The 10,285-nt window shown below is 32.1% G+C and overlaps 1 protein-coding gene and 1 long non-coding RNA gene across 2 annotated transcripts in view; one reads left to right on the plus strand and one right to left on the minus strand.

Annotated features, from left to right (window-relative positions):
• The window catches only part of LOC128162453 (uncharacterized), a 47,179-nt gene that overhangs the window by 22,298 nt on the left and 14,596 nt on the right, over positions 1-10,285 (minus strand). The gene's annotated exons all lie outside the window — the stretch shown is intronic.
• LOC128162454 (uncharacterized) lies at positions 1,297-2,770 on the plus strand. Its single transcript, XR_008240670.1, has 3 exons — positions 1,297-1,387; positions 1,460-1,518; positions 2,590-2,770. It is a non-coding gene; the product is annotated as an uncharacterized LOC128162454 (long non-coding RNA).

The following is a 10,285-nucleotide window of genomic DNA, read 5'->3' on the forward strand; positions in this document are numbered from 1 at the left end:
TTCGCAATTAGTGAATACAGATCAATAGCCCCAATTTAATTCACCCCACTGTAAATAATTAAGTTGTCTGGTGATTCTTCATATTGTGCTAGGAAAAAGAGCTTTCTTTTCAGCTCCAAAAATTTTAAACCTAAATATCTTTGCCACAAAGTTTTGTATATTTAATCTATCCAATCCTAGATTTGATCCCCCGGTCTCCCTACTGATGCCATCATTGCATTCTTGATAATGAATGAGCCCACACACCACGCTGTAACTTCCGTGACCTCCACAATTCTAGCAAGAATTTTTATTGAACCAGATTACTTTTATAAATTATAACGTATTTGTTCCTAACATCTGCCCAATAGGACATCATATGTATGTCATATATGTCTTAGACTTCCAACGACCTGCTTCCGTTATAAGATCCCGTGTGCAACCAGCTTCAAATGCTAAAGTGGCTGCCCCTGTACGAAACGAATGGGCCCTATAATGTCCCTTAACTCCGCAAACATGAAGTGCATTTTCTAAAATAGCTGAGAACTGATACCTAGTAAGAGGTTACTAAGGTTAATTACATGTATATCTTTCATCCTGTTTATGTGATTAGTAAGACTGTGATGTTGAAAATTTACAAAAAATATTGTCAAAATAGACTGTAGTAAGGCTTTCATTATTGTTATTAATATGGTTGGCAAACGTACAAAGTGAATTCACAATATGAAAACCGTTATTACATATACAATCGTCCACTGGGTCGCATGCTGAATGACGTTTTTCATACTACTTGTTAGACAATTATTAATCACCTAATTTTCTAAGGACTTTTCCGTTGTCCCCAATTACGACAATTACGACACACGGCGGATGTGACCGGTCAGCAGAGGATACTCACTTCTCCATGGCACCTGATCCTACCTCATTTTTTTAAGGTTTGTGTTTGCTCAGCTCCTGATTTGTATTTTCATTTGGACTTTTGATTTTGAACACTTTTCGTTATCACCATATGTCATGTATGATTTGCTTTTTCAATTGATGCTTGTTTTCAAACTTAGTACAAATTATATAAAGACCAGTGCGTATTGTTGCATTTCTACTTGACGAGGCAATAGTCATTATACAAGCATGGTATGTGATGACATTTTTCAATGCAATCAATATGCACTTGTTGTTGTGTCCTTATCAATTCACTGGTTTGCTTCATTTCGAATATTTTTTTTAATGAAGAAGGAAACAAATTTCGTTGGAAATATACACACAATTTAATCAAAGATTTCTAATACATGGAATGAAGTCGAATATGAAATAGACTTCTAGAATACCAAACGTATGGAATTATGTTTCCACTGGTATTTGTATTGCTGCTGTTGGATTTGGAAATTTTGTATTCGTTTAGTTGTGAACAGTAAGTAAACTTGTTTTATGTAGATGTGTCCCTTTTAATATTATGTCTGATTGATATATATATTTTTTACAGTGCAAACGGAACATGCTGCTACCAATTTGTTTGGGACAGCGTACAAAAAAATTGTTTACGTAAGTAGTTATTAATAAATATATTGAAAATCTTATATTATCAACCAATTGACCTTTGACTTACACATTTAAACGTTCTTTTAAAGGGGAAGGAAAGTCAAAAACATAATTTATTTATTTTAATAAAGTGGTGTAAATTATCACATGTGGTCATGCTGTTTTGAAAATAGAATACGTAATTAAGCTTAAATGAAAGTTTGAAGTTGGAGAAGTCGTATTTACTGGAGGCTGACATAATGTAGAACTCTTTTGTATTAAAAACAAAAAAAAAATAATTATTTTGACGTCACACCCTCTATTCCGGTTTAGTTTACATATACAAATGAATGTACACAGTGTTCTGATTATGCCTTTCTGTTACTCAAATAATCGACTAAACAAATGTTCACACGTTAATCTAAAGAATAAAAACATATATCATTGTATGCATACATATATGCATTTTCATAAGTAAATGACGGCTGTTAATCTGCTACATTCAAAGTTGAAAACGACCTCGATTAAATTTTTTTATTCCAAGTCAAGTTCTTCGCTAACTGAATAAATGTTATAATTGTAATCGGGATGTTTAAAATTCATTCTTTAAAGTCGGAATTACCATGTCGAAATAAGGACGGCAGACATTTTCTATGATATCTGGCATCTGTTGACAATTTCCACATTTACACGGAGATTTCTCCGACACTAACCTCCGCTTTTAGATTTCAACGAACAGGCTCCATTTGACGTTAGTTTGTAGTTTGCAAAGGTAAAAGAACGGTCTCAAATCAATATTGTTTCAAATTTTCCAGAACTTGTAATTTAGAGCGAATATCATGATTTACTTAAACTGATGTTATGTTGATATTTTAAAAAGACAAACCGGAATAGATGGTGTGACGTCATAGATTAAAGTTCAATGGCAGCCCTTATGGCGGCGGGAAATTTAAATTAAGCGATAAATTTTCTTGATTTATTCATTGTTCCGGGTTTTTAATGAAAATAACTACGATTTACAATTATAGTAGATGATAAATAATTGATATATTGTACAACATATTTTTAGTTTCCTTCCCCTTTAACCTTTTTTAGCTTGTAAACTTGGATATTATGGACAGAACTGTGGCACAAAGTGCCCGATACCACTTTATGGATCTTTATGTACTTCAAGATGTAACTGTAGTGCCAAGGACTGTGATTATATCAGCGGCTGTAAACAATCGTCAACGTTAAAACTAACGTCAATGTCAACAGGTAAACCATTGTCAACGTCAACAGGTATTCAGAACTATCAAAAAGGTTTTTTTTTCTTTTTCTCACCATCTGTCTCTTACCTTATTCATACGTTACGCTTTTAGAAATGAATGACCTGCATCATTAAATATTTTACACCATTATGGAGTATATAGTTTTGTATCTACAAGAAAATATGTCAAATTTCTTTTTTATGAGTATATAATGGGCTTCGTTTTTGTTTGTTTGTTGTTTTTCTTTTTAATTCAATAAATATTCATAATTTGATACTTTTGAAGTTTTGAATATTGTTATTCAAATGTAATTATCCCAATAGTTGTGATTAAGGACTATGTGCGGTATGGTCTAATATATGCCCCTAATTTTAACCATTTTTTAAATAGTGTCTTATAAAAATCAAATCTTCATAAATCATTGTACAATGGACGCCTATCACTTTAATCTTGATTTTAACCACCATTGCTCATTTGCTATTTATCTATGACGTTAAATTTATGACCTTATTCGCGCAAATTTGCAAACGGATGAAAATATTCTCATTTTTGCTTTATATTTTGTATTCGGAAGACATTGATGCATTAGATAGTTAATAATTCAGTTGTTTATTTTTTTCCTTTAAGAGCTGTATGAAGTATAATCGATTTTCTACATGTATGAAGATAATTTCACAGTAAATATAATTATATTATTCTCTTTTTCCGTTTCCATAGAAGTTGTCAAACTTGTAAGCGCAGGATTAAGTTCTAATTCGTCATGTAACCACAGTTCCAAAAGTGTCTCACCAAGCAAGAAGCCATTATTGGTTGGAATAATTGTTCTAGCATCGATGGCTTTCATCATAATACTGCTGACACTGTATACATATCGACTGGAAATGATTCAGAAATCAAGAATTGAAGAAACGGAAAACATTTGAACTCAAATAATTTTAATTTCAGAAACTCTATATCATGAGATAATTACAATGCTTCAATATTTATTTCTTATAATGACTAAAATGTTTTATCAGGAAATATGCCAATGATATAGTTCGTCAATAGGTTGCATGTTATTATCATTATTAAGGTTGTTTGTGTAAAAGAAATGAATGTTTGCAACTATATATATATCATTTATTTAGTTATTACGCATTTCGTTAATAGTAATCAAAAGATAGAATACAACATTACTAATATAAACAAGTGGTTATTTTTGCATAATAAGACATGCAGTACCTGACCATAAGTTTGTTATAAAGTGTCCTACGTAGGGTATCTTAAAAAACTTTTTTGGTCCAGCATGGTTTTTAAACATAATTAAAGTGTGCTGATTCCAAAAAAATATGCTGGCCTTCATCAAAATGGCGTTAAGTAGCTCAAAATGACGATTCAAAATGCCGGACAACCAAATTCTATATTTTTTTCTTAAAGTCTTATTGACAAACAATAATGAAATGATCCAGCTGAGTATTTTATCATATTTAAAGTGTGCTAAGTTTGACAAAAATTTGCTGGCCTTCCCCAAAAAGCGTTAATTAGGTCAACATGGCAATTCAAAATGGCAGATACCCAGATTTTATAATTTTTTTCCTAAAAAATTTAAACTAGGGAAAACGCATAAAAACAATAATAATTCAGTCCAGCAAAGTTATTTTTGCATTTTAATTAAGGCGTGCTTGCTATGACAAAAATGGCGCTTATTAGGTAAAAATGGCCGACAGGCACATTCTATAATGCTCTTAAGGCTTTACAATTGAGGTAACAAACGATTATAAAATAGTTCAGCATAGCATTTTATCATAACTAAGGTGTCCAACAAAATATGTTGAGTGCGATAAATAGTTAAAAATGGTGGACAGCCATATTTCATCATTTTTCGTCTTACAGTCTCTTAAATGGAAAAAAAACCTACACAAAATCACAAATTGGTCTAGCAAACATATTTATCATAATAAGGTTGTGTCAAGTTTGATGAAATATGTTGGTCTTCATGAAAATGACGTTATTTTTTTCAAAATGGCAATTCAAGTTGGTGTATACCAGTAGCCACATTTCATTAATCTCTATATAGACTACTAAAGGCCTCTTAAATGAGGAAAATGTTTGAATATCATAATTTCAATGCTAATGATATAACTGACAATCAAATTGAAACACTTGTATTAAGAGAAAAAACTCCACCAGCTTTTTATTTGAAAAAAAAAATCTGTTTTGCCTTATAAGGCTACAGTATATAATTATGTAATTTATACAATTTCTTTTAGCATGATAAGATTGTGATTTGAAATTTGTAAATGTCTTTACCCGGGAAGTAGGCACGTTTACATTCACACATAAAGGTTCTGCAACATGTGGGGCAGTTGCAAGCTATCAAATCTAAGAAAGCTTTAGGTATAAGATCTTAAGGTCCTTAGTTCCAGCAACAAACAACCATCACTTAATTATTTTATCCAATCTCGGCTGGGCATGGTAATATGGATATGTTTATAATATATGCCTGTCTCCCTATCATTACATTGGTGTTTGTTTGTTTTATAAGCAACGTAAGGCAAATCCTAAGTTGGGACATATTCCCGGGCTATGATTTTTGGAAGAAAGCAAATTTAAACGTGTCAGTGGGCAATGTGTCTTGGTTATCCATATATCTAAAGAACTTCTGGAACTCTTTGATTTTCTGGTCAGTTAATTCCCCTTTTCATGTTTTTTTCTGTTCACTTATTATGTCAATTTTCTCGATATGCCGTAGAAAAAAGAAGTTGTGTCACACCATATCAGTGAATGAAATGAACCAAGTGCTACATTTGTAATTCAAAGTTCTATAAAAGGGGAACATTTTTTCTTCAGCAACATTGACAGGAATGTTTATCAGCTTTAACGAGGTTCATACATCCATCAGCAAACTTAGTTGTGAGGATATGTTGCAAATTAACACTGGCATGGTCTGGCATAAAAAGCATCAACTTTTACTCTGAATATGGACACGCATTGCTATCCACCCTCAGCACATTTGGCCAAACACATGGTAACAATTTTGCAAGAGGTTGTTTTATCTTTAAAGAAGATATAGACAGCTTGATTCCTTATACAATATATAAATTGACCCTAGTAAAAAGAGTAAAACTCTTTTGGTTGCCTAAACCATATTGTGCATACTTATTACTATATATAAAGCTGGACGATATGTGGATTTCGGCTCATTTTGAATCACGACCATTTCCAGTGTAGATGATGATATATTAGTTAGATTTATTTGCTGGAAAGGTATTAAAGGAAGAGACATACATATACTAGAATAGTTTTTCATGTCGTACACTCTTCTTAAGTACCTGATTGTATCTCTGTTATCATATACGCGTATGACATCGATGTCTTTAAAGCCTAAAAACACCAGTTTTACAGTGCAGAAATATTTCTCCTCTCTCAAACTTTGTTTTGTAAGCATTTGTTGTATTTCACGAACTTGCAGGTCGAGGAAATCGGTGCATAAAGTATAATTAAAAAAAGCCAGAAAGGTTTAGGAACAAGACGGATATTGAAAAGCATGAACACAAAATGTTTAAATAAGATACAATGTACGGTATACGCCTTAATAAGACAAAACGGAAAAAATTAACAATTTTTAGTAAAATATGGAACTGATCATTTTCTTCATTAAAATGTTCCAATCTAATTTTTCATGTGCATATTTGTATAGTGTAATACTTACGCGTTTCATCCCTGTAAACGGCTTTTAAAAAAAATTATAAATTCTGGCTGTCGGCTATTTTGAAACGCCATTTTGACCCAAATACATGTAACGCCATTTTTGTAAAAGTACGCATATATGGTCAAATTCAGTATACCCTAATTATGAATAAAAACTTTTTGTTGGACCGGATAATAATTGTTTTAATGCTTTGTTTCTTGTTAGAAAACATTAATAGAAAGTGATGAAACCTGGCTGTAGGCATATTAAATCGCCATTTTGACCCATTTTACGGAATTCCCGTCATAACTAGCATATTTCTTAAGACTCGGCATGTCTTAGTTATATGGATAAACTTTGCTGGACCAAATTAAACTTGTTGGTCCCATGCTTTTCCGTTTTAAGAAACTTTAAAGAAAAAAATATGAAATTTGGCTTTCCGCCATTTTGACATAAAAAGCATCGCTTTAGTTGAAACCAGCATGATACCTCAGACTTAACACGTCTTATTTATGATTTGAAAATTTATTTAAAAAAATACAATTGCTTGTTTCTCGCTTTTTCACCATTTAAGAAACTAAAGGGGAAAAATATAAAAATCTGGATGTCCACCGTTATGAATCGCCATTTTTTAAAAGATAATTTACGACATTTTCCTGAAAATGGCATATTATTCCTAACTATCCACACCTAAGTTATGATTAAAAACTTAGCTGGACTGAATATTAATTGTCTGTCTTACGCGTTAAGTCCATTTCAGAAATATAAGACGAATAAACAAAATTTTGTTACATGTATTCGTAATTTTAAATCGCCACTTTGACCTAATTAACCACATTTGTGGAAAGCCAGCATAATTTATAAGACTCAGCACACATTGGATATGATGAAATACTATTTTGGATCAATTCATTAGTGTTTGTCATTATTTTGTACCATTAAAGAGATTTTAAGAGAAAAATTTGAAGATTGGCTGTCCTCCATTTTGAATCGCCATTTTGACCTACTTACCGCCATTTTCATGAAGGCCAGCATATTTTTTCAGACTCAGTATACTTTAATTATGATAAAAACCACGTTGGACCAAATAATAGTTATTTGCCGTTAAAGCGTATTTCTAGAGCTCTTTTTAGAAATTAGGACTAGACTAACCTTCGTGTGAGCCTTCGCGAATATCAATGTTCTGTACATGTTTCCGAAGACGTAATTTTATGATTTTCCCAACATTTTCAATCATATTTATATCTTGAGACTGGGATGGCTATGTAAGGAAATTAATTTTGTTTTCTGTTTTCCATAATTTTGTGGCATTAGATGAATGTACCGTTGCATAGTCGTCTGGGAATAAATAGTTCTTATTCCGAAAATGGCGCATAATACCAGACCACTATTTTAGACCCAAAATATTCATATACTCTTGAGAACTGATATTGCCGACGACTTTTGTTCTGACCAATTCGTAAGTTCCATAGCCAAATAACATAGCCGAGTAATTTAAATTTTATTTCCACGAACAATATGGAATTTAGGTCGCTTTTTCTGATAAATGGCAACTTGAGTTTCAACGTTTAAAATCACCTTTCACCAACTCATTATCCACTGTCCAATGTAATTTACCTTGACAACGATTTACGCGGCGGGTGCGATTTTACAGACCGAATTGTCAATGAGTTTCTTGTTTTTCCGTCTTGTAAGTCATAAGTTCTTAATCGCTTAATCGCCACCTTGCCGTTCGTAAAAAACTTCAGTTACAGGACTGTAATTTAAACAGAGTTTTGCGACAAGTAGAGTTTAACACATCAGAGTATCTTTCGAGTATCACGGACATTTGTTTTCTGGGGCGTCTGAATGCAATTTTAACATGATCCGCACGCCTGATACCAACTCAGAACTTAGAACTCCAGTATGGCTCACTGAGAGAATACCTGCTATCTCCTGTCGGATATAACCACTTGTGACCATAATAATTTGATTATTTTTCACAGGGGTAGACATTTGTTAACTTTTGAAAGTTATCTTGTCGATTGTAAAATATATTACAGATGATACGCCATTAGGTGATTTTAAAATATTGTACAGCTCTGTATTTTGCTTATAACTGACAGCCTGATATAGTTAGTATAAATGATTGTAATCAATAAAAACAGAGGTAAAATGCACTAAGAGAAAGAAATAAACATTTGTTTTCAAATCATACAAATATCTATGTCAATCAACCATTGCGCAGAGATCTATCGAATTACTAATTGAAGGAACTGTTTATATCAGATTTTACTCTTTTTCAGCCGGTAAACAATCAGCTGCCTATTCATCGAAGTCTACATTTAATTTGATACGTAAAAATTCTAAAATACAAGCGATGCCGATCATGTTTTAAAGCATAATTCATAAAAGGAAAGGAAAATCAAAACATGCTTTAAACCCCTGTCAACACATTGAAATGTATAACCTCATTTTACTTCACAAAATCGGAATCAAGATATCTTTCACATATCAAAGATTCACTTTGCACGTGAACATTTGCACAACAACAAAAAATCATCTTTGCCAGATTAATCCTTTAATCCTTTAAACATGCCCTAAAATGACTGCTTCAAACAAAGAGCCTTGTTTTCTAGTTATGAAGAAACGAACACGAACTTATAAATTGATTGCTCTTCCCCACCAACCCCCGCCTTCATATTAGGTATATTTGTAATAATCTCAAGTTTAGAAAAAAAAATCGCTATTAAACTTAACAATTTATGTTTTCCTTTCAAATGGATTATTTATGCTACATTAATACACTGTCCCCAAATTTCTCTTTTTATAGTTTTGATGTTTTATCTGTTATGGATAAAATCTACACTGTTATTTCTGCAATTTTTATTTACTTTTCCTTATAATTATTTGTGTCAAATTCGTTTGAAATTGGCTAAGAGAAGAAGTCCACAACATGTAAAGTTAACAGGTGGACGGATTGAAAAGTGGACAACGGACGGCGGATTAAAGGTGATAAAAAAGTTTAATTGAGGTTTTCAGTTTAGGTGAGCTAAAACAGAGGGACAATGCACTAAAACAAAGAAAGAGCACACTCATAGATATACCCACATATATTCATCAGCGAAAATAGTGTCTGCCTAGACTGAATTGACTCAAGAAAAAGCTAAGCATCGTAAAAATACACATTGCATTCATCAACCATTGCAAAGAGATCATATCGAATCACCAATAGAATGACGTGTTTTTGTATGTTGTTAATGCATCAAAATTTTCTCATTTTGCGCTGGTAAACAACTATTTGCCAAATTTACGGACGTCTTTGTTTGATTTGATACGTTATTAATCAATAATGTAGGTAATAGCTACCCAAGTTATAAAGCATGAGTAAAAAATTGAAACGAAAATTAAAACAAGCTAAAAATAATGAAATGTCAAGGCATTGACATATTTAAACTCAATTTAATTCACATAATCGGCATTGATATATTTTTCATGTTTCAACAATTAACTTCGTAAGTAAATTGTTGTAAAACAAATTGATCTTTATCAGATTGCTCCTTTTACAACCCATCCAAAATGGATGCTTCAAAGAGCTTCGTTTTCGAGTCATGGAAAAAACGAACCCGAACTTATTAACCTTTGTCTCCCCCCCCCCCTTTATTTTTATTTTCGTGTTTACACTGTAGCTAAAATTTGAAACAAAATTAGCCTGTGATTTTACAGATTATATTTTCCTTCCCATTAGGATGGATTTTTGCTACAAAACGTTGGATTTGACTTAGTATTCCTTGATAAGGACATTTTTAAAAAATGCACTGTTGTTTTACAATTTCTAGGTTTTCGCCACTTTTAATAAAAAAATATGACCTGTCATTCCTGTAGTTCATAA

The sequence above is a fragment of the Crassostrea angulata genome, chromosome 9 (assembly GCF_025612915.1).
Source record: "Crassostrea angulata isolate pt1a10 chromosome 9, ASM2561291v2, whole genome shotgun sequence".
Taxonomy (NCBI): domain Eukaryota; kingdom Metazoa; phylum Mollusca; class Bivalvia; order Ostreida; family Ostreidae; genus Magallana; species Magallana angulata.